This window comes from Podarcis cretensis (genome assembly GCF_951804945.1).
Source record: "Podarcis cretensis genome assembly, chromosome: 2".
NCBI lineage: Eukaryota > Metazoa > Chordata > Lepidosauria > Squamata > Lacertidae > Podarcis > Podarcis cretensis.
This window is the reverse complement of record NC_137171.1, coordinates 11,121,498-11,142,286: the sequence shown is the minus strand read 5'-3', so window position 1 is coordinate 11,142,286 and position 20,789 is coordinate 11,121,498. Positions and strand designations below refer to the sequence as shown.

General features: G+C 45.9%; 1 protein-coding gene and 1 long non-coding RNA gene across 3 annotated transcripts in view; one reads left to right on the top strand and one right to left on the bottom strand.

The window, feature by feature from the left end:
- The window catches only part of LOC307210810, a 554,287-nt gene that overhangs the window by 235,974 nt on the left and 297,524 nt on the right, over positions 1-20,789 (bottom strand). The gene's annotated exons all lie outside the window — the stretch shown is intronic.
- Positions 1-20,789, top strand: part of LOC307210706 (homeobox protein Hox-D3-like) — a 93,191-nt gene that overhangs the window by 67,687 nt on the left and 4,715 nt on the right. Inside the window, exons 1-4 of one of the 2 annotated variants that reach the window (XR_013836085.1) lie at positions 12,425-12,959; positions 13,963-14,059; positions 15,560-15,978; positions 17,631-17,746. The gene's annotated coding sequence lies outside the window, so the exon portion shown is untranslated. Of the gene's footprint in view, positions 1-12,424; positions 12,960-13,962; positions 14,060-15,559; positions 15,979-17,630; positions 17,747-20,789 lie in introns of those variants that run through there. The other variant, XR_013836086.1, reaches the window with a different exon arrangement.

Genomic DNA, 20,789 nt, shown 5'->3' with positions numbered 1-20,789 from the left:
CTCACTCACCTCACAGAGTGTTTGTTGTGGGGGAGGAAGGGAAAGGAGAATGTAAGAAGAAGAAGAAGATGATGATTTTGGATTTGATATCCCGTTTTATCACTCCCCTTCAGGAGTCTCAAAGCGGCCAACATTCTCCTTTCCCTTCCTCCCCCACAACAAACACTCTGTGAGGTGAGTGGGGCTGAGAGACTTCAAAGAAGTGTGACTGGCCCAAGGTCACCCAGCAGCTGCATGTGGAGGAGCAGGGAAGCGAACCCGGTTCCCCAGATTACGAATCTACTGCTCTTAACCACTACACCACACTGGCTCTTTGAGCCGCTTTGAGACTCCTTAGGGTAGTGGTAAAGCGGGATATCAAATCTAAACTCTTCTTCTTCTTCTTTAAAAGAGGATTGGACAAATTCATGGAGGAGAAGACTCTCAAGGGCTACTAGCCCTGATGGCTATGCTCCACAGCCAAGAGGCAGCAATGCTTATGGAAACTGCAGGAAGGGAGACCTCTTGTGCTCGGGTTCTGTTTGATGGTATCACAAAGGGGCATCTGGATGGCCACTGTGAGAACAGAATGCTGGACTAGATGGCTGTTCTTAAGTTAACATTTGAGTCATCCCATTTTGAAAGTTCCCTGTGGCCTCCTTGGGCAGCTTCAATGGGAAATCTTCCTGGCGGTCTGGCAATCTTTCTGTTAAAGCTGGAACTCTCAGTATTCAGGCAAAGATGAGCTTCTTGTTCTTCTTGGAGAGCTGGAGACAATTCCAAAGAGGGATCAACTCTTGTCCTGCATGCACACTCTTCCCACTTTTGCCTCTGCAAACAGGTTTAGCAGGTTTCTTATATTGCTGCTTAGAACCTTAGGAATCTGTTTTGAGTCAAGAGTTGAGAGTAGGACGTGAGGATCGTGTGGGTTTGTGCCACGTAATGCAGTGTTACTTTCCAACAACTCTTTCTCTGTTGGTTTTACTCGAGAGCTTGTGAGCTATCTGAAGCATACTGGGGCATAATTGGAGGTCATAAACCACCCTCTTCCGTGTCTTGCATAATTCAGGAACAAATTGCAACTATTGCAGAGTCGAATCTCTAAAAGGGTTGGGGGGAGTGATGCTGTTTGTTAATGTCTTTCTCAAAGTTAGTATCGCTTGTGCAATCACCCCTACCTTCCTGCAGTGTTCTGATGCATGTATTTTCAGGAAAATGTCGGCTATAAGCGAATTATAATTCCATTCCTGGAATTAAATCAAAATTCAGCACTAACTCAATTGTATCTAGCATGATAGAAAGGTCAGGAGGGATCCTTGGTCCATTGCAGGCTCAGGATTTCAGTAATGAATGCTTCAGCAGCCCTTAAACCCCCCCCCCCCCAATACTAATGGGCAAAGCTATAACCACAGCTTGCAAATGGCTTGCTACAAAGGCCTCCACTGGTGCTTGAGAGGAGTAAAGCTACTCCCTGTTCCATATATCTGATTTTTGTCTCTATTGTACTCAGTGTCTGCAGTGCTCTGAGCCTAGTTGACTTCTGTCATCAAGCTCAAAGATGTGTTTCACAGATAGGCTAAAGCAGGGGTCAGCAACCCGCGGCTCCGGAGCCGCATGTGGCTCTTTTACACCTTTGCCGCGGCTCCGGGGCGGATATTAGCGAGGGGAGGAGGCGCATTGTGCGCCCCGACACTTCCCACTGTGGCGGGCGCTGTACCGGCTGTGACGTCGCATGGGGGCAGTGCGTGTGTTAGTCACGCACTGTCCCGACGTCACCTTCCCACCTGCTGTCAGATCGCGGCTCCGGAGATATATTTGTTTTAAATGTCGCAATGGTTTTGCGGCTCCCAGTTTTTTTTTCTTCGGGAACGGGTCCAAGTGGCTCTTTTTGTCTTAAAGGTTGCAGACCCCTGGGCTAAAGCAATCTGCTGCCAGAACGCTAAAGGGAGGCAAAATGTCTCTGTGTGTCTATGCATGTTTTAGAACAAGTAACTGGATATATTTTTTCAAGGGGTACTGAGGGTAAAAATGCAAAAAAGAAGGGTTTTCCAATACTACTGGAAATGTTCCTGAAAAAAAGGGAGTAGGTTTGGCTGAGTCCTAATGGGAAAGGTTCATGTTTTATGAAGAACCAGATGCCACTTTAAGGCAGCCAACAGTGGGCATGGCATTTGCTTTCAGCCTCAGTTGCCCAGTCTGTACAATGGAACCAATAGCAACCTACTGTAGAAACTGTCTAAAGCAGGAGGTGAGGAATTGCGAGCCTTACAGTGTAACTAGACCCACCTGGCCACTTTGCCCAAGCCTGCCAATCACTTAAAGCAAGGTGAATTTCCATTGGAGGAGAGGATGTTGGTTATTGATGGTGCTTAGAAATATTGGTTTATTTTCAAACGTACAATTCAAATAGGTAGTGGGCAAGAAGACACACAAAGGGACAGTGCTATTCCCAAGACGGTAGCAATACATCTCTTTTGCCTACTTGGCTGCAAAAAATGTAGAATTGCTTTCTCCCCATCACTTTCTTTTGCAGTTCTCCTGGGAGATACATATCTCCTTTTACTCCCAATGAGCAAACCAGTTTCACCACCTTCTCCCACCTGTCAGTTAATTGTAGCTTTAGGTACCTTCCATAGTGAGGTTTAGATAGGCTTTCCACCTAGAATCATAGAATCATAGAGTTGGAAGAGACCACAAGGGCCATCGAGTCCAACCCCCTGCCAAGCAGGAAACACCATCAGAGCACTCCTGACATATGGTTGTCAAGCCTCTGCTTAAAGATCTCCAAAGAAGGAGACTCCACCACACTCCTTGGCAGCAAATTCCACTGTCAAACAGCTCTTACTGTCAGGAAGTTCTTCCTAATGTTTAGGTGGAATCTTCTTTCTTGTAGTTTGGATCCATTGCTCCATGTCCACTTCTCTGGAGCAGCAGAAAACAACCTTTCTCCCTCCTCTATGTGACATCCTTTTATATATTTGAACTTGGCTATCATATCACCCCTTAACCTCCTCTTCTCCAGGCTAAACATGCCCAGCTCCCTTAGCTGTTCCTCATAAGGCATCGTTTCCAGGCCTTTGACCATTTTGGTTGCCCTCCTCTGGACACGTTCCAGTTTGTCAGTGTCCTTCTTGAACTGTGGTGCCCAGAACTGGACACAGTACTCCAGGTGAGGTCTGACCAGAGCAGAATACAGTGGCACTATTACTTCCCTTGATCTAGATGCTATACTCCTATTGATGCAGCCCAGAATTGCATTGGCTTTTTTAGCTGCCGCGTCACACTGTTGGCTCATGTCAAGTTTGTTCCTTATTTCAACAAATGGCTTCTTATTTAGTAATATGAAACATTAACGTTAAACAAGGAACTGTTTCCTGAAATAAGGAACAGGTTACTAGCCTAGACTTTGGTAACAACTAGCCAGGTTAGCTATTAGTAGCCCTTAAGGAACCCCCAATCAACTACCAGGGTCATTTTATAATTATTTTTATGAGGTTGTGGTTGCCAGACTTCTAATCCCTATAATCCTAGCAAGTGTTAAAATACAAGCCAGGCTAGCTTCCTCATCAGGTATTGCTCATCTCAATGGCCTGGGTGAAGGGCCATTACGAAAACAAAGGAAAGGGGACGAGCCATTAGGAGAAGGGACTCTGTGCCAGATGGCAAATGGGTGGAGCCCCTCCTCCAGCTTGCAAGTAAGGAGAAGGACAGAGTCAGAGCTTAGAGTTGAAAAGTGTGTGTAATGTGACCTAGAGGAAAAAACTGCAGACAGAAAAGCCAGAGAGGCAGAACACAATGTTTGCTGTGGAATCAAAGGCAGTAACTATGGGAGAAACAAGCCGCTCTTAGGGTGTTAATGGAATGAACTGCTCTGTCATAGCTTCAGGTTGTATATATGTGTAAATAAACACATCACAAGGACACCAAAGTCTCCACTGTGCCTCATTCCCAAAAGGAAACATGAACCTTGGGTGAGTTCCAGGAACCCCTGGAATCTCGCACTGCTCAAAGATTGGGGTGGCGTGCAAATAATATTTTATAAATTCAGATGCAAAAAGCATCATCATCAAGTACAACTCCTTTTCCTGGTAGCAAACATGGAAATGGAAGCCTGTTCTTTTTGGTCTCCCCTACCATGCTTAATGCAGGAAAATCCAGTTGTTTATATACAGTGGACCCTCAGGTTATGTTACCTTCGGGTAATGTAATCTTCAGGTTGCGAACGCGGCAAACCCAGAAGTCCACTTCGCGTGTGCACAGCAGCAGTCCTCCGGTTACGAAGTCTTCGGGATACAGCCAGGCCTCCGGAACGGATCTCGTTCATGACCAGAGGTACCACTGTACAGTGGTACCTCAGGTTACATACGCTTCAGGTTACAGACGCTTCAGGTTACAGACTCCGCTAACCCAGAAATAGTGCTTCAGGTTAAGAACTTTGCTTCAGGATGAGAACAGAAATCGTGCTCCGGTGGCGCGGTGGCAGCAGGAGGCCCCATTACCTAAAGTGGTGCTTCAGGTTAAGAACAGTTTCAGGTTAAGTACGGACCTCCGGAATGAATTAAGTACTTACCGTAACCCGAGGTACCACTGTATATGAATATGAGCACCATTCACAACTGATAGTACTGCATCAACAGCACTTTGTGCTTTCTGCACTTGAGATTATTATTTATTTGCCTTACATTTATATTCTGTCTTCCATCTCTCATGAAGCCCAAGGTGGATTATAAAGTAAGGGAGGTATCCAACTAAGTCATTCTGTCAGTGCAAGGATTTGTAATTGTACAATGGGACTTCCCGGACCACACCCTCCCTAAATCTGTTCTGGAGGCTTGGGGGACCCTTTAGAACAGATTCAGCTTTGAGTCATTCAGAGTCATGTGCCCAAGTCATGAGAAATCATCTGAACGTATGAAAGAATTGGTCCATTGATACTAAGCAGTGTGGGGTACTGCCATGAAGGGATGTAGTGTAAGCACTAGAGGTAATACCTTTCTGCCCTTCTTTGCACTTCTTGACATCTTGATGCCGCCTCACACAGCGGTGCAGATGGATTCCTCCAAAAAACCTGGTCCCAATTCCGTTGGTGCATAAACCCCAACTGATGGGCTATCCCACCCAATTCTGCTGTGAGACCAACAACACCGACTGCATCCCAGGGCAGTTAGTTTAGCGACAGACTGCCGAGGGTGTAAATAGAGTCATTTGGTAGATAATATCATCTGAGAGTAGTCAAATCATTACTATATAAATGCTCTGGAGTGATGACGAGGCGGTGGAAATGATACAATCATCCAATAACAAGCATCACTTAGGATAATATGCGGCGCAATAGAACACCTATTTAGCATGCCGTAAAACCTCTTGGCTTTGTGTATGGAGATGCAGTGTCTCAGTGCCAGGCCAGAGGAGCTGAGCAAACAGCGATAACAGCAATGCTAAATAAATAAATAGGCAGCCAAGTGTTTTATAAATCCTGGTTATTTATTGGCACGCCAGCCTCGCGTACAGCAAGCGTCTGTGTAGCTTCACTGCAACGTCCAAGGAGGAAGGGGATGAGCAGTCGTGCAATGCCGCCGCTGTTCTTTTGGTGAAGTTTAGCTCAACTAAACAGCGTGGATTTTTAATGTCGCATTCTAATTCTCCTATTACTGTCATAAAGCCATTTGTCAAATGCCCTGGGAGACTCCATGGACATCAGCCTTGCAATACCTTTTATTGCCGGACTAATCTTTACAGATCGAATTAAGACTGGGGAACTTTATCAGCGGATTGCACTGGGTGAAGGGTTACGTGTGTATTTCATTTGTTCTGCTATCAAAGGTGCCCAGGCCTTTGCTCCTGCCTACTGCCACCGAGGCCACATATGCCCATTACTGTGTAATCAAATAGCCTTTAAGAGGTTCGCTCGGTGGACTGATGCTTTGAATAAAGCAAGATGAATGTGGCATCCCTCTCCCCATCTGCAGAACACAGGCAATTTCTTTCCATCCCAATATTAATTCTCCTATTAAATTAAATAACACTAAGGGTTGCATAACATTCATTAAACATCACAGGCGCCCGGGCTCCCCACCGTGTCAATGCCATCCTCGTAACACTGCATTAATTAGCAACAGGCAGGCAAGTTGTTCGTCTGCCTTTTCCTTATTAATTACTGAGTGAAATAAACAGACTTGTTAGTATTATAACCCTGTTATTCTAATAAAGAGGGACAGAAGGGCTCTGTCAGTGGAGGTCATGTTGGGTTGAGAGAGGGGAAATTGGAGCACAGGGGGGAGAGAGTAATTCATTCCATAGGGCTAGCCGCATCGCTGGGTGATCTGGGTAAAGCTTGCACAACTTAGGACCCACCCAGCAAGTCAATGCAGCCCCATAAGCTGCAGCCTGCCAGATGATGTTTGGCAACCCCTCTTTTTTTTCTTTCTTTTTTTTTGGTACAGTCCTGAGCAGGCAGCAACGCTTTCCTGAGTCATGAGTTAGTCGCTTTCCCTCTCTGGTGAGCTGCACCACCTTCAATGGCTTTAAAAAGGGGGTTAGACAAATTCATGGGATGAAAAGGCACAATGTCTATATGCAGACTCCATCGAGCCCAGTGTTGTCTATGCTGAATGGCAGTCATTCTCCAGGGTTTTCATCTAGGGACCTATCCCCAGTCCTACCTGGTGTTGCTGGGGATTGAACCTGGGACCTCCTCCATGCAAGAACGATGCTCTAGCACTCTACCGATGTTGTTGTTGTTTAGTCGTTTAGTCTTGTCCAACTCTTCGTGACCCCCTGGACCAGAGCACGCCAGGCACTCCTGTCTTCCACTGCCTCCTGCAGTTTGGTCAAACTCATGCTGGTAGCTTTGAGAACACTGTCCAACCATCTCGTCCTCTGTCGTCCCCTTCTCCTTGTGCCCTCCATCTTTCCCAACATCAGGGTCTTTTCCAGGGAGTCTTCTCTTCTCATGAGGTGGCCAAAGTATTGGAGCCTCAGCTTCAGGATCTGTCCTTCCAGTGAGCACTCAGGGCTGATTTCCTTAAGAATGGATATGTTTGATCTTCTTGCAGTCCATGGGACCCTCAAGAGTCTCCTCCAGCACCATAATTCAAAAGCATCAATTCTTCGGCAATCAGCCTTCTTTATGGTCCAGCTCTCACTTCCATACATCACTACTGGGAAAACCATAGCTTTAACTATACGGACCTTTGTTGGCAAGGTGATGTCTCTGCTTTTTAGGATGCTGTCTAGGTTACAGGGAGGCAAGGAATGGATCGACAGCAGAAACAGGGTTTCCCCCCAGCCAGAACTCACTGGAATTCAGATCTGGCACCTCTCAAGTGGGCACCATTGCCATTGTAAGAGAACAAGGGAGACAGTCACAATGAGTTCCAGCACCTCCTTTCCTAGAAAAATAGCACTGCATAGAGGTGGGAGAAGGAGTTGAGTGGCTTCAAAGCTGGAAATGGGATGTGTGTGAGAGCAGAATCATCTATGATGATGTGGAGTCCAGGCTCAGGAACTGTAGAGAAGCACAGAGGGAGAATGCTATCTGGTGACTCCAGCCTGAAAGGGATGACTGGTGGGACTGTGTGTGAATGTATCCTGGGTGGGATCTGACGTGGATGCTGGGAAGCGACCAGAGACTGAAATGCTCCAGCATTGAGCTGGAGGAGCTTCTATTTTTATGTCTCACCCAGGGCTCCTAAAATGTCTGATGTGCGTACATTGTACACAGTGATGGGAAAACAGCTGGCTTCCAAGAGGTGCTATCAGTGGCGTAGCGTGGGGGGTGCAGGGGGGCTGGCCGCACCGGCCGCAACATCTGGGGGTTAGGGTTAGGGGGCACAAATCCATGGGTTAGGGGGCGCAAATCCATGGGTTAGGGGGCGCAAATTACTTGCCTTGCCCCGGGTGTTGACAACCCACGCTACGCCACTGGGTGCTATACACCTGAACCTGTTGTATCGGGTTCTGAAAAGCTGCTGGGAACCACACAGAGGTGATACCACTTGCCCACCCAGATCTCTAGACAGTCAAGTCTAGAAACTGATGGGTTTCATTCAGTGCAGCTTAGCTGCAATATGGGGGTGAGGAAGGCCCTGAACATACCTCTCCCCCTGCCCACCCACATTTGTGGTTGTGCTGCTCTGCCTCTTCCTCTTTCCTTCCAATTGGTTAGTAAGCGAGGGAGAAGCAGGACTGTGCTTACTGGTGGCAAAGGAAGGAACTGAGCCACATGGTGGAGGGTTTCCTGCCTGCTTGAACGCAGGCATTTGTTGAATTTTGCTATTCTCCAAATTTTGCAGTGCAGTTCTCCAGCCAAGTACAGTGGTACCTCGGGTTAAGTACTTAATTCATTCCAGAGGTCCGTACTTAACCTGAAACTGTTCTTAACCTGAGGTACCACTTTAGCTAATGGGGCCTCCTGCTGCTGCTGCTGCTGCTGCGCCGCCGCTGCACAATTTCTGTTCTCATCCTGAAGCAAAGTTCTTAACCTGAAGCACTATTTCTGGGTTAGCCGAGTCTGTAACCTGAAGCATATGTAACCTGAAGCGTATGTGTCAGGGGCCTGAGGTACCACTGTAATATGTACACAAATGCATATAACGGCCCAGTGTGCTTAAAACATACACTTATTAGTGAAAATAGCATAGAAAAATATATTATATTAGAGGAAAATGCTTTGCAAAAAAAATGTGTGGATTGGACAACATTGCGTTTAAAATGAGTTTAGTAGAAGAAATTAACACTAAAATGCGGATGACTCTTCATTAGGACTTTTGAAACACACACACACAAATTTGTGGAAAAATGAGAACAGAGAAAACACAATCGACAGGTTCACTCATCCCTAAATGGTAGGAAGGAGAGCGGGGGAAAAGGAGAAGGTGGATGGCTGGTCCTTTTGGTTGAGGAATAACAAATGGTTTTTGTTTTGTTTTTTAGCGGGGGAGGGCTCATGAATTGATAAAGGTACAAGAATTATGGTAATCACAAGACATAATCTATTAAATTGGCTGCCATGGATTCACTTGATCTGAGGCCTGGCTTGCTTTGTGACCCAGAGCCATCTGCTTTGGGTAGATTTTGAGTCCTGTTTGTGCTGTTCACTAATTGTCTTGTGGCTGACTTCACCTGCTCATGCTAGGTACTCTTTCTTGCTTTGTGTCTGGGCTAGTCTGGAATATGTTACAATTCTGTGCATACTTAAAAGGTAAAAGGTAAAGGTACCCCTGCCCATACGGGCCAGTCTTGACAGACTCTGGGGTTGTGCGCCCATCTCACTTAAGAGGCCAGGGGCCAGCGCTGTCCGGAGACACTTCCGGGTCACGTGGCCAGCGTGACACCGCTGCTCTGGCGAGCCAGAGCCGCACACGGAAACGCCGTTTACCTTCCCGCTGGTAAGCGGTCCCTATTTATCTACTTGCACCCGGAGGTGCTTTCGAACTGCTAGGTTGGCAGGCGCTGGGACCGAGCAGCGGGAGCGCACCCCGCCGCAGGGATTCGAACCGCTGACCTTTCGATCGGCAAGCCCTAGGCGCTGAGGCTTTAACCCACAGCGCCACCTTACTTACTTACATACTTACTAGGCAGCAAATCTCGTGGAAATCAGTTGCACTTATTTCTGATTAAAGAAGGTAGATTGAAATGGGATGTAAAGTGATCCCTCATGGATAAATGCAAGGCAAAAAAACAACAATGGGGGTGAATATGTATAAGTCTATAGGATATACTGCGCTTTACAGCTTATATATGCATCATACTTCAGTTCTTTGGCTATGAGAGGCATGTATTTTGCCCTATGGAAAAGGATGCAGGTGGCAATAGATTGCAGATGGTCTGAGGACTTAATCCACACACATTGTACAGGGCAACTTCCAGTGGGATCTGATCCCACTTCTAGAAAGTATCTATTTCCAAGGACAAGCCTTTCAGCACTGTGGACCCAATTCGGCAAGTTGCCTTTGTAGTTTCCCATTTGTATTAAAATATCCACAGAAGATGAAAAAGGGAAAGTACTGTTGCTTAATGTAGCTCCAAATATTATTTACATGGGGCATCATAAACATCTTCCAACTTACCCTTATACCATCCTTGCAGAGAGAATAATAGGGTTAACTTTATTTTCTCTGCCTTCCAATTAAGGCTTCAATTTTTCTTCTAGAACATTTGTCAACTGTCTGTTTGCCCTAAACTTTAACAACATCGTTTAACTTGTCCATACCTGCCACATTTAGTAACCATTCTCTAATCAATGGAATGTTCTATTTTCTCCAGCTAGGGGCAATTAAGATTTTGGCAAAACACATCCTCATAGGAGAGGTAACTGTTGACAGTCTCTGGTGAATTCCATAATTTTTATTTATTTAGAAGATGTATGTATGTATGTATGTATGTATGTATCATATTTTAATTCTTTATATCCCTGTTTACAATATTTAGAAAAGAATTACAAGCTTACAACAATGAAATGCTTTAAATAATAAATGCAACACATCTTAGGAGGAGTCCAAATGCCTTTTAATCCTTCTATGTTTTACTTTGGATTTTGTTTTAAATTTATTTATTGCAAGGCATAATTTATGTTGCTGGGTGGGATCATATGGGAAAACAGGAAATTTATGTTGCTGGATGGGATCATATGGGAAAACAGGAAGCTTCCTTATACTGAATCAGACCCTTGGTTCAACTCACTCAGACATTGCCCAGTCAGGGGCTCGCCATGGTTTCAGGCAGGGAATATTCCCAGATCAAACAGGAGATGCTGGGGATTGAACCTGCATGCAAAGCAGCTGTACTACTGAACTATGGACCTTTTCAGATCACATACACAGGGGCACAGTAGAGAAGGCTGTCCCCGGAACCTGCCAATAGGAAACCCAGCCAGATGGGTAGGGTATTAATAATACTGTTATTATTATTATTAAAATTATAGGATCTTTCAAATGATGGGCCAGAGGGCACAGCACTTGATGCCTATCTGCTATGATTTAAAAAAGCCAAAACAATTTAAACAGCTTCTCATAAACAAGCAATCAAATCTCTAGAAAACATCTAATAATCCCATTTTGAAGAAATTGTCTAGGGGTTCACCAATGAACTTTGGCATTAAGATGAGTTGTGGGGTCCTGCATGCGTAGATTGCTGGGTCATACTTTCCTGGAAATTGTTGACAATTGTTAACAATTCAGTTTATCGTGGTCGAAAGTAATTTATTTCGACTACATCAGACCAACACGGCCACCTGCCGGAGCTTATCCTGGTGATATTCCTTGGTGATGCCTAACAAAACAGTGCTTTTTGGATAACTAACCGTCAAACGCCAACAACATTCACTGGTGTATCTCTGAGAAAGCCAGCATTTATACGGAGAGAAAAATAACATTGCCATTCCCAAAGTGTGTGCTGAGTCGACATTTGTCTCTTTTTGGACTTTCACCGTAACTTATTCCATTTATCTTCAATCTGTCTCTTATTTATTCAAGGAAAATGTTAGGAAAGATGGGAATAAATCTAAGATGCCAATCCCAACTATCATTTCTCCCTCTGCCCAGTATGCATCATTCATTTCCGCCAGCTTGGAGCCAGTGGTCAGCCAAATAAATTGTTTTGCTTAAGTGCAGACTGTTAGAGGCAGTGTTGAACTTAGACCCAGTTTACACATTTGGCAGAACGCAGAAAGCTATTTTTAGACTATACCTCTTTAGGTTTCGGGGGAAGTGGGGAACTTGCATGGATGAATGTCGCCTTATGGGAAAATAAAACTCCCTCCATGTTGAAAATGAGTATGGTTTCCCCCCTTTCCCCTGACAAACGTCTCCTTGGGTGCTTTCCCCCCCCTGCATAAAGGAAGAGTTCTCCCTCCATCGGGGGAGCATTTAAACATACAAAATTGTCACCTGCAGGCTGGAGAACAGTTTTACCACATGATTCTTTCTATGTAGACACTGGGAGTGGAATTCAGTTTCACACGAATAGTATGAGAAGCTTCTCGTTCCATACCATACCTTTAAAGCACGTGGCTTTCCCCCAAAGAATCCTGGGAATTGTAGTTTGTTAAAGGGTGCTGGGAGGAGACTCTTATGGTGCTGGAGGAGACTCTTGAGAGTCCCATGGACTGCAAGAAGATCAAACCTCTCCATTTTGAAGGAAATCAGCCCTGAGTGCTCACTGGAAAGACAGATTGTGAAGCTGAGGCTCCAGTACTTTGGCCACCTCATGAGAAGAGAAGACTCCCTGGAGAAGACCCTGAGGTTGGGAAAGATGGAGGGCACAAGGAGAAGGAGGCGACAGAGGACGAGATGGTTGGATAGTGTTTTCGAGGTTACCAGCATGAGTCTGACCAAGCTGCGGGGGGCAGTGGAGGACAGGAGTGCCTGGCGTTCTCTGGTCCATGGGGTCACGAAGAGTCGGACACGACTAAACGACTAAACAACACAACAACAACAACAAAGGGTGCTGGGAATTGTAGCCCTGTGAGGGGTAGACTTTAGCTCACAGGATTCCTTGGGGGAAGCCGTGTATGATTTGGATGGCACCAAATCTGATCGTTATCTGTTTGCACCATTCATTCAGCTGACTTGGTTTAAGACTACAATTGGGGGCCCATTCGATTTGGGGGGCAGGTATCTCTGTGTTGCTGCATCTTAAAGGCTTCATGATGTGTTACTTTCTTGTGGTTTATTTCCCTTTCAATTTTCCAGGATTTAGCAGTTGATTCTTTTCCCGATGCTGCGGATGTAATGACGCTCTTTCATCCAGAGGGTGGTGTCTAATAAAACATCTTGCCTTTTTCACTTTTTAGCTTGGCAAGCCAGTCCTGTGTTTGGTAGCCCTCTGCTTGTGGAAAGATGTGGGGATATTCTCTCTCTCTCTCTCCATTGATATACTGTACCACAGTATTAGGATATGTGAAAGGGCACCCTTTCAGTTCTTTGGAGAGGGCCATCTGATGGTTTCATTTTTGTTCGAGGTTGCTGTAAAAGCTATAAGTAAGTTGTGGTTCATTGATGTTGAAAAGCAATCCAATTAACAACCCAAATATAAGAAAATACCCTTGGATTTACACAAATTAGCCCACTGCTTTAATTCAACTAAGTCATTTTCCCCCCTCAAAGGGTGGGTAATGTACAGCTTGCAAAAAATGCAAGATCTAAGTGCTTGCCCCCATGTAATCTCAAGGGTGTAATTTGCCCTCCCCTCTTTCTGAATGCACCATAAATGGCTATTTTAATTATATGTTTCTTGGATATAATGTAATGCACTGACTAAGCTAAAAATAATGAAGTTCTGCCCTACGATTCCATATTTAGAGTGCCTGTCTGAGGTTCATTAGTTAGGGAACCCCATTTCTATATGGTATGATCTGTTGATGTTTTTTTTGCTGATTCACATGCCCTATAAACAGAGATGAAGTGGTCTGTAAATTTTCCAGGCTAAGTTTTTGAAGATAGTTTTGAAAGGTTGAGAAAGACAGCTGAGAGAACTCCTAGCATTATCAAAAGCCACAGCTGCTGCTACTAGTATCGTGTAGCTTCTGCTGCAACTGCTTGAGATAAGTGTAGGCCTTGGAATTAATACTGATGAAAAAATAAAGCAAGCAAACAAACATGAAATGAACCAGCCACTGAAATAATGTTGATACCCTGGTGTAGCATGTATCTCACCACTCTTGGGTTGTATGTATCCAGCTAACTTCCATTCAGAATCGACCCATTGAAAAGTACAAATCCAAGTCATGTCTATTAACTTTAACAAGTATACCCTGTGCAGAATCAGCATTGGATACTAGCCTTTGTTTTTCATGAGTGTGCTGTGTATATATCACAAGTGTTCACTGCCGGCACATTAAGAACAAATTAAGAAAAGGCAATAAATGTCAGGCGCTGGAGAAGCAAAGCATTTCCAAGTCTACAATGGCCACTGTACCCTCACTAGTTTTCACTATCAAACATGTGGTCCTCAGATCTTTACTATCCCACTTTCCCACTGTAGGATCTGTAGGGGATATGGAAGGCAAAGAGTTAGGGTAAACATCTAGACGCTGCCAGTTTGCCAGATCAAGCCAACCTTCTCTTCCTTTTAGATCCAGGTACGTAGATGATCCTCACACTGTAAGATAGCAGTGGTGGGAACTTGTGGCCTTCTAGAGCTTATGTACTCACAACTCTCTTCAGCCCCAGCCAGCATAACCAATGGTAAGGGATGATGGGAGTTGGAGTCCAAAAACAAGTGGAAAACCACAAAGTATTTCCCATTCCTCCTATAAAAGGTCCTGGAAGTCAACTTGCTTCTCCCAGAACCGCTATTATCACCATGTCTTTGTAAGAAAAAGCCAATCAAGATGATCTTTTTGAAATGGGAACAAATCAAACTTCTGTTGTGATTTATGGAAGGGTTTGGAAATGGGATGAAGGTGGCGCTGTGGGTTAAACCACTGTGCCGTTTGGGCTTGCCAATCAAAAGGTCGGCAGTTCGAATCCCTGAGACGGGATGAGCTCCCATTGTTCGGTCCCAGCTCCTGCCAACCTAGCAGTTCGAAGGCACATCAAAGTGCAAGTAGATAAATAGGTACTGCTCTGGTGGGAAGGTAAATGGCATTTCGATGCACTGCTCTGCTTTTGCCAGAAGTGGCTTAGTCATGCTGGTCGCATGACCCAGAAAAACTGTCTGCTGAAGCGGACAAATGCGGGCTCCCTCAGCCTGTAAAACGAGATGAGCACCGCAACCCCAGAGTCGTTCGCAACTAGACCTAATTGTCAGGGGTCCCCTTACCTTTACCTTTTGGAAATGTTAGTGCTGCTGAGTGCTGAAATGGAACATTTCATGGATCTTGAAAGTTCATGAATATCCTTCTGCTTAAAAAAAACACCTGTTGACTTTGAACTCAGAATCATTGTGACTGCTGCAACTTTGCTTTGGGCACAGAACTCCATGCTGGGGCTGATGGGAGGTGTAGTACAGAACATGTGGAGGGCACCATGTTGAGGGAAGGCTGACATGATGACCCATTAAAGCACCTTGGAAAGATTGACAGTTTTGAAAGGGGAGTCATCCAACACCTTACCCATCATTTTTTGATAAACGTTTGACCTACATGATTCCCATGCAACAATTCAAATCTTTTTCTCTGCATTTGCTTCAGTCCTGCTAGTGAATCCAAAAATGCCCTGGTCAATCTCATGTCTAGTCTAAATCCATAGGGCTGGGGTGGAGAAAATGTGCCTCCCCCAGATGCTGCTTGAATGCTGGGACTTGCCGATCATCAAGACCATTGGCTATGCTGCCTGGAGCTGATGGGAGCTTGAGTCCAACTGGTATCCCCACCCCTGCCCTAGGAAACAAAATGGTAAATAAAGCTAGATAAAAGGCCCTCTGAACTTGAGTTATTCAGGTGGTTGGATGAGGTAGGTCCATGGTAGATTAAGAACTGATGGCTCCATAAAAAAGGCAAATAGTAGCATTATTTTTATACGGATAAGTTATGTGGTTTCCAAAGCTTGTTTGCACACGTGTTATGTCAGGCAAGTCTTCCTGAACCCTCAAGTTCCTCTGAACTTTCTTATCTGTTTGCTCTTTCCTTATGCATAAGGAACTAGCGTTGAGAGGAGGCATATGCATCAGAGGCTGTGCTTGCTATCATTTCATCTCTTGCAAACAAGTCACTCAACAGGCTGTCATCAGCCCTTCTTTCTTTCCGCTGAGGGTGTGCAGGGTGAGGAGAGAAGGAACCAACCAGCATTCTTGAGGGGGCTCTTCAAGGAAAGTGCCTTCAGTGGTGATGATGCAACCTCAAGCTATCCAGGAAAGCCAAGGGAGGTGTGATGGTGACTTCCAAAGACTGAAACGTTCGGGCCCAGACAAGTCAAATTGCTGGAAATGCGGCAGACGGGAAGGACTTCACACACCCAATCCTTGCATTTTGTCCCCAGGCCAGCTGTTTAGGATGGCAAAGGCTGTTTACAAGTGACAAGGAGGCAATTTATTACTCTTCCTCTGCTGTCTCTTTCGGTAAGGATCCATTTCCCAGATTAACAAATGCCTTAATAAAGAGGGCTTGCAATTACCGTATTTTTCGCTCTATAGGATGCACCGGACCATAGGACGCACCTTGTTTTAGAATGGGAGAACAGGAAAAAAAACAACAACCTCCCCCTCTCTGCACAGCGCCCCTTCAGCGAAGCGGCAGGAGAAACGGAACCCCTTCCATTTCTCCTCCCACTTCGCTGAAGGGGCGCTGCGCAGAGAGGGAGAACTGTGCAGCGCCTCTCCAGCGAAGCGAAGCCTGGAGAGCAAGAGGGATCGGTGTGCACCGACTCCTCTTGCTCTCCAGGCTTCAGGCGGCTATCTGCAAGCCTTCGGAGCGCAGCGGGAACTCATGCTGCGCTCCGGGGGCTTCAGGTGGCTTCAGCGAAAGCAACGCGTAGCCTCCGGAGCATGGAGGGAGCACTCCCTCTGCACTTCGGAGGCTTCACGTTGCTATCGCTGAAGCCAAGGAGCCTGCATTCGCTCCATAGGACGCACACACATTTCCCCTTAATTTTTGGAGGGGAAAAAGTGCATCCTATAGAAAATATGGTAATCTGTACTGCTGATACATTCATCTCCATTGCCCTCCTGAACAGGTAGATGGTGAGCAAAGAGGGGAGAGAATGTTCCACAATGGCTATTTCCACAGGGACAGCAATGCCTCATCTGAACCCCTTTTTAGAGGTTCCTCATGCCAGGTCTATCTTGCCTAGCATTGACCAGTGCTCTCCAGGGTCTCAAGCAAAGGTCTTTCCCATCACATGATCTTTTTTTACTAGAAATGCCAGGGTTTGAACCCAATACTCTCTGCATACAGAGCATGTGCTGAAGCTCTTGCTGGAGGTTATGGAGCTTGCAGGAGCATCTCCGACATCCCATCCGTAGAGGAGAAGTGAGAGTCACTATCACACATAGCTAGAGAATATTTTTTGAATAGAGCTTAAGTCTGAGGGCTCTGGATTGGGATGGGTTTTCTCCATTGTGTACTTTCATCACTGTCTGAGACTGGAACATTTTAGGAGAAAGTGGCTCTCTAGAATAACTTACCATGTTTTTCTTTCCATGAAGATGGGCTTATTAATGTGAAATCATGAACGCTTCATCTACCTAAGCCAGTCTTCCTCAATCTGGTGCTACTGTTTCCATTATCCCTGACCATTGGCCATGTTGGTTGGGTCTGATGGGGGTTATAGTCCAAAGGAGGCATCAGATTGGGGAAGGTTGGTCTAACTCATGGGTAGGCAAACTAAGGCCCAGGGGCCGGATCCTGCCCAATCGCCTTCTAAATCTGGCCCACAGACGGTCTGGGAATCAGCATGTTTTTACATGTGTAGAATGTGTCCTTTTATTTAAAATGCATCTGTGGGTTATTTGTGGGGCCTGCCTGGTGTTTTTACATGAGTAGAATGTGTGCTTTTACAGTATTTAAAATGTATCTCTGGGTTATTTGTGGGGCATAGGAATCCATTCATTTTTATTTTTATTTTCCAAAATATAGTCCGGCCCCCCACAAGGTCTGAGGGACAGTGGACCGGCCCCCTGCTGAAAAAGTTTGCTGACCCCTGGTCTAACTCTAAGCAGCAGTATATGCATTTTTCTGCATTCCCCATAATATACTCTCATCCTCCCCACAGCAATATCTGGAAAGATGCCCACAAGCAGGAAGTACATATCAGGTTTCCTGTCATCTCACTGAATGGGGTGGAAAGATCTATTACTAATGAATCAGTGCATCACTGCAATGTGGAAGGTGAGTCTGATGCAAAAACCTCTCAGCTGCACTGTTTTGACTGGGAAGCTCACTTTTTATTTTACTGCACCATCACTCTAGATATTGTTCCTGAGTGTTTTCAGCAGCCAACCATATGAATGGATGCATCCTTACCAGTACTTTAAGAAACAGTATTTTAAAAAGCAGTGTGTTGGCAGCACTGTGTCTGCTGGTATTAATTACTGACTGAGTTAATACTCTGTTTGCTGGAAGGGAGAGCTTAGCAAATAGTCAGATTTTGGTGTTGTCTGCAGATCTTAGTGTGCAAGGAATTCAAGAAGATACTGGCTGGGTGATAACTATTAGTGAGCTGAGAAAAGAACAGGGCAAGAACAGGAAACAATATGTTTGGGGACACTAGCATCTGTTAAGGGGGCAAGAACAAGACAACACTGTAGGAATTCATCTTCAGAAAAGAAAATGTTGGGGATTTTGGTTTTTTTGTATTTAAAGAAAAGCATCTAAACAGTGACATCAGTTAACATGGCAGTAACCAGGGGTTAAAGAAAAAATGGTTGTGACTCTTAACTCTGTTCTTTGATGGTCTTGTGTTCCACATTATCTAACTACTCTTCCTTTCATGGCACAACAATGAGAAATATGCTGTATGATGATGTGGATGGAGGGAGTGGGTGGGCTGTCTGGTTGTCCATGTGGGAATTTCTCTGTAGCCACTATCTGTGGTTCTTGTGCTACACTTTAACCACCCTGCTGGGAGCATAGGAACTTGCCTTATACTGAGTCAGACCTGCATTTTATAAATGCAGATGGCGGCCATTTTAGGCATGTCCAATTGATGTGTGATTGCTGATGTGCAGGTCCTCCTGGACCCAGAAGAGGGGCAGAACAGGGGTGGAATGGAGGTGGGTGGAATGGACGGCGGGGGGCACTGATGCGTGCTCTGCCAACATGTGTGGGGGATGGGAATGGAGCCCCCACATGAAATGGCCGTCACCTGTAAATACAGTGGTCCCTCGGGTAAAGAACTTACCGTAATTCGTTCTGGAGGTCTGTTCTTAACCTGACACTGTTCTTAACCTGAAGACCACTTTAGCTAATGGGGTTTCCCGCTGCTGCTGCTGCGCCGCTGCTGCACAATTTCTGTTCTCATCCTGAAGCAAAGTTCTTAACCCGACATACTATTTCTGGGTTAGCAGAGTCTGTAACCTGAAGCGTATGTAACCCAAGATAAAGGTAAAGAGTAAAGGGACCCCTGGCCATTATGTCCAGTCGTGACTGACTCTGGGGCTGCGGTGCTCATCTCGTTTTATTGGCTGAGGGAGCCGGCATACAGCTTCCGGGTCATATGGCCAGCATGACTAAGCCGCTTCTGGCGAACCAGAGCAGCGCACGGAAACACCTTTTACCTTCCCGCCGGAGTGGTACCTATTTATCTACTTGCACTTTGACGTGCTTTTGAACTGCTAGGTTGGCAGGAGCAGGGACTGAGCAACGGGAGCTCACCCCGTCACGGGGATTCGAACAGCCAACCTTCTGATTGGCAAGCTGGAGCTGAGATCACCCATAGGCCTGATCCAGTTGGCTCTTCTTATGTTCCCAGCCCTACCTGCAGGTACCAGGGATTGCACCTGAGACCTTCTGCATGCAAAACACATGCTCTACCACTGATGTACTACCCTTTCTCTGCACACACACACACACACACACACACACACAAATGCAGTGTTCTGGCACGAAATCTTACAAGTGCAAAACAGATTTGCCTCCACTGAAGAGTCTAATCAGGATGGGTGCCAAGAGAAGCCGTGCCCCCCCTTCCTCAAGCCAGATCGACTTTATAGGCAAAGCAGCAGCCTCCATCTTCAGAAGTGGGAGGGGGGAGAGAGAATGATGATGATGATCTGCAGCTGGAGAAGTCTGGCTCAAACTTAAGCTCCCCTTCCCCTCGAGTCCCCCCTTCTGGGCAGACAAGAGGGAAATTCCTTCAGCAGGCCTATCATGGAAGTTTCCTTTCTCCCTTTAATTCATCACAGGAGGCAAGGCAGTTCCTCTCCCTTGCCATAAATCTCATGGAGACGTTTGCTCTGTTAACAGCACAGCCCTTGGCTCCTTGCTCAGCTCTCTCTCCCTCTCCCAGTTGCTAGTCCCTTCCAGAGAAGGCAGAGACAGGCTGGGAAACCTTCATCCATGTCACCAGAGGTGCAGCTCCCCAGATCTGGTGGCCTGACCTCACTCCACAAAGCAGACAAATGGTGAAACAAAACAAGGATGCTAAACGCAAAAATTATATTGCTGCTACTGTATCGAAAGCATGGCAGATTTGATCATTGTCCTAGAAGGATTATCCAAAGAAGACCAGGACTGATCATTTTCTAGAAGAGGCCAGGGAGGGCAGGATACAAATAAATTTATATTATGGTTGGAAAAAAATAAAATTATGTTGTTGTTGTTGTTGTTGTTGTTGTTGTTGTTGTTTAGCAACATGTTGAAAGTCTAGGCCAGGGTCAGGGTAAAAGAGTATTGGGAAATGATCCATAATGAATTTTAAATTGTAAAACAGAAAATTTAAGGGGAGGGAGTCTAAGCCAGGGCCCATGGGCTGCATGTAGACTGTGGCCCCCCACATCCAGCCTGCACCCCTTGTTCCCTTCTCACCTCTCTGCAGTGGCGTAGCGTGGGTTGTCAGCACCCGGGGCAAGGCAAGTAATCTGCGCCCCCTAACCCGTGGATTTTAGCAGGGGGCAGAGAGCTGCGAGTGCGAGCGCACCCCCCCCAGATGTTGCGCCCAGTGCGGCCGGCCCCCCCCTGCACCCCCCACGCTACGCCACTGCCTCTCTGTATTCTAGGTAGTCTAGCCATCAGGCAACTTAAGATGTGCCATTAAGAGTGGCAAAGTGGGAGGCAGCCAGATCAGATCTTTAGTTTACAATTCACTGGGGGGGGGGTCTATTTTATTCATTAAAATTTTGTTCCACAGTTTGTCTAAGGAGTTCAGTATGGAATAAAAGGTCTTCCTCTTTAACTTCCTTACAACTCTGTGAAGCATGCTAGGTTGAGAGGT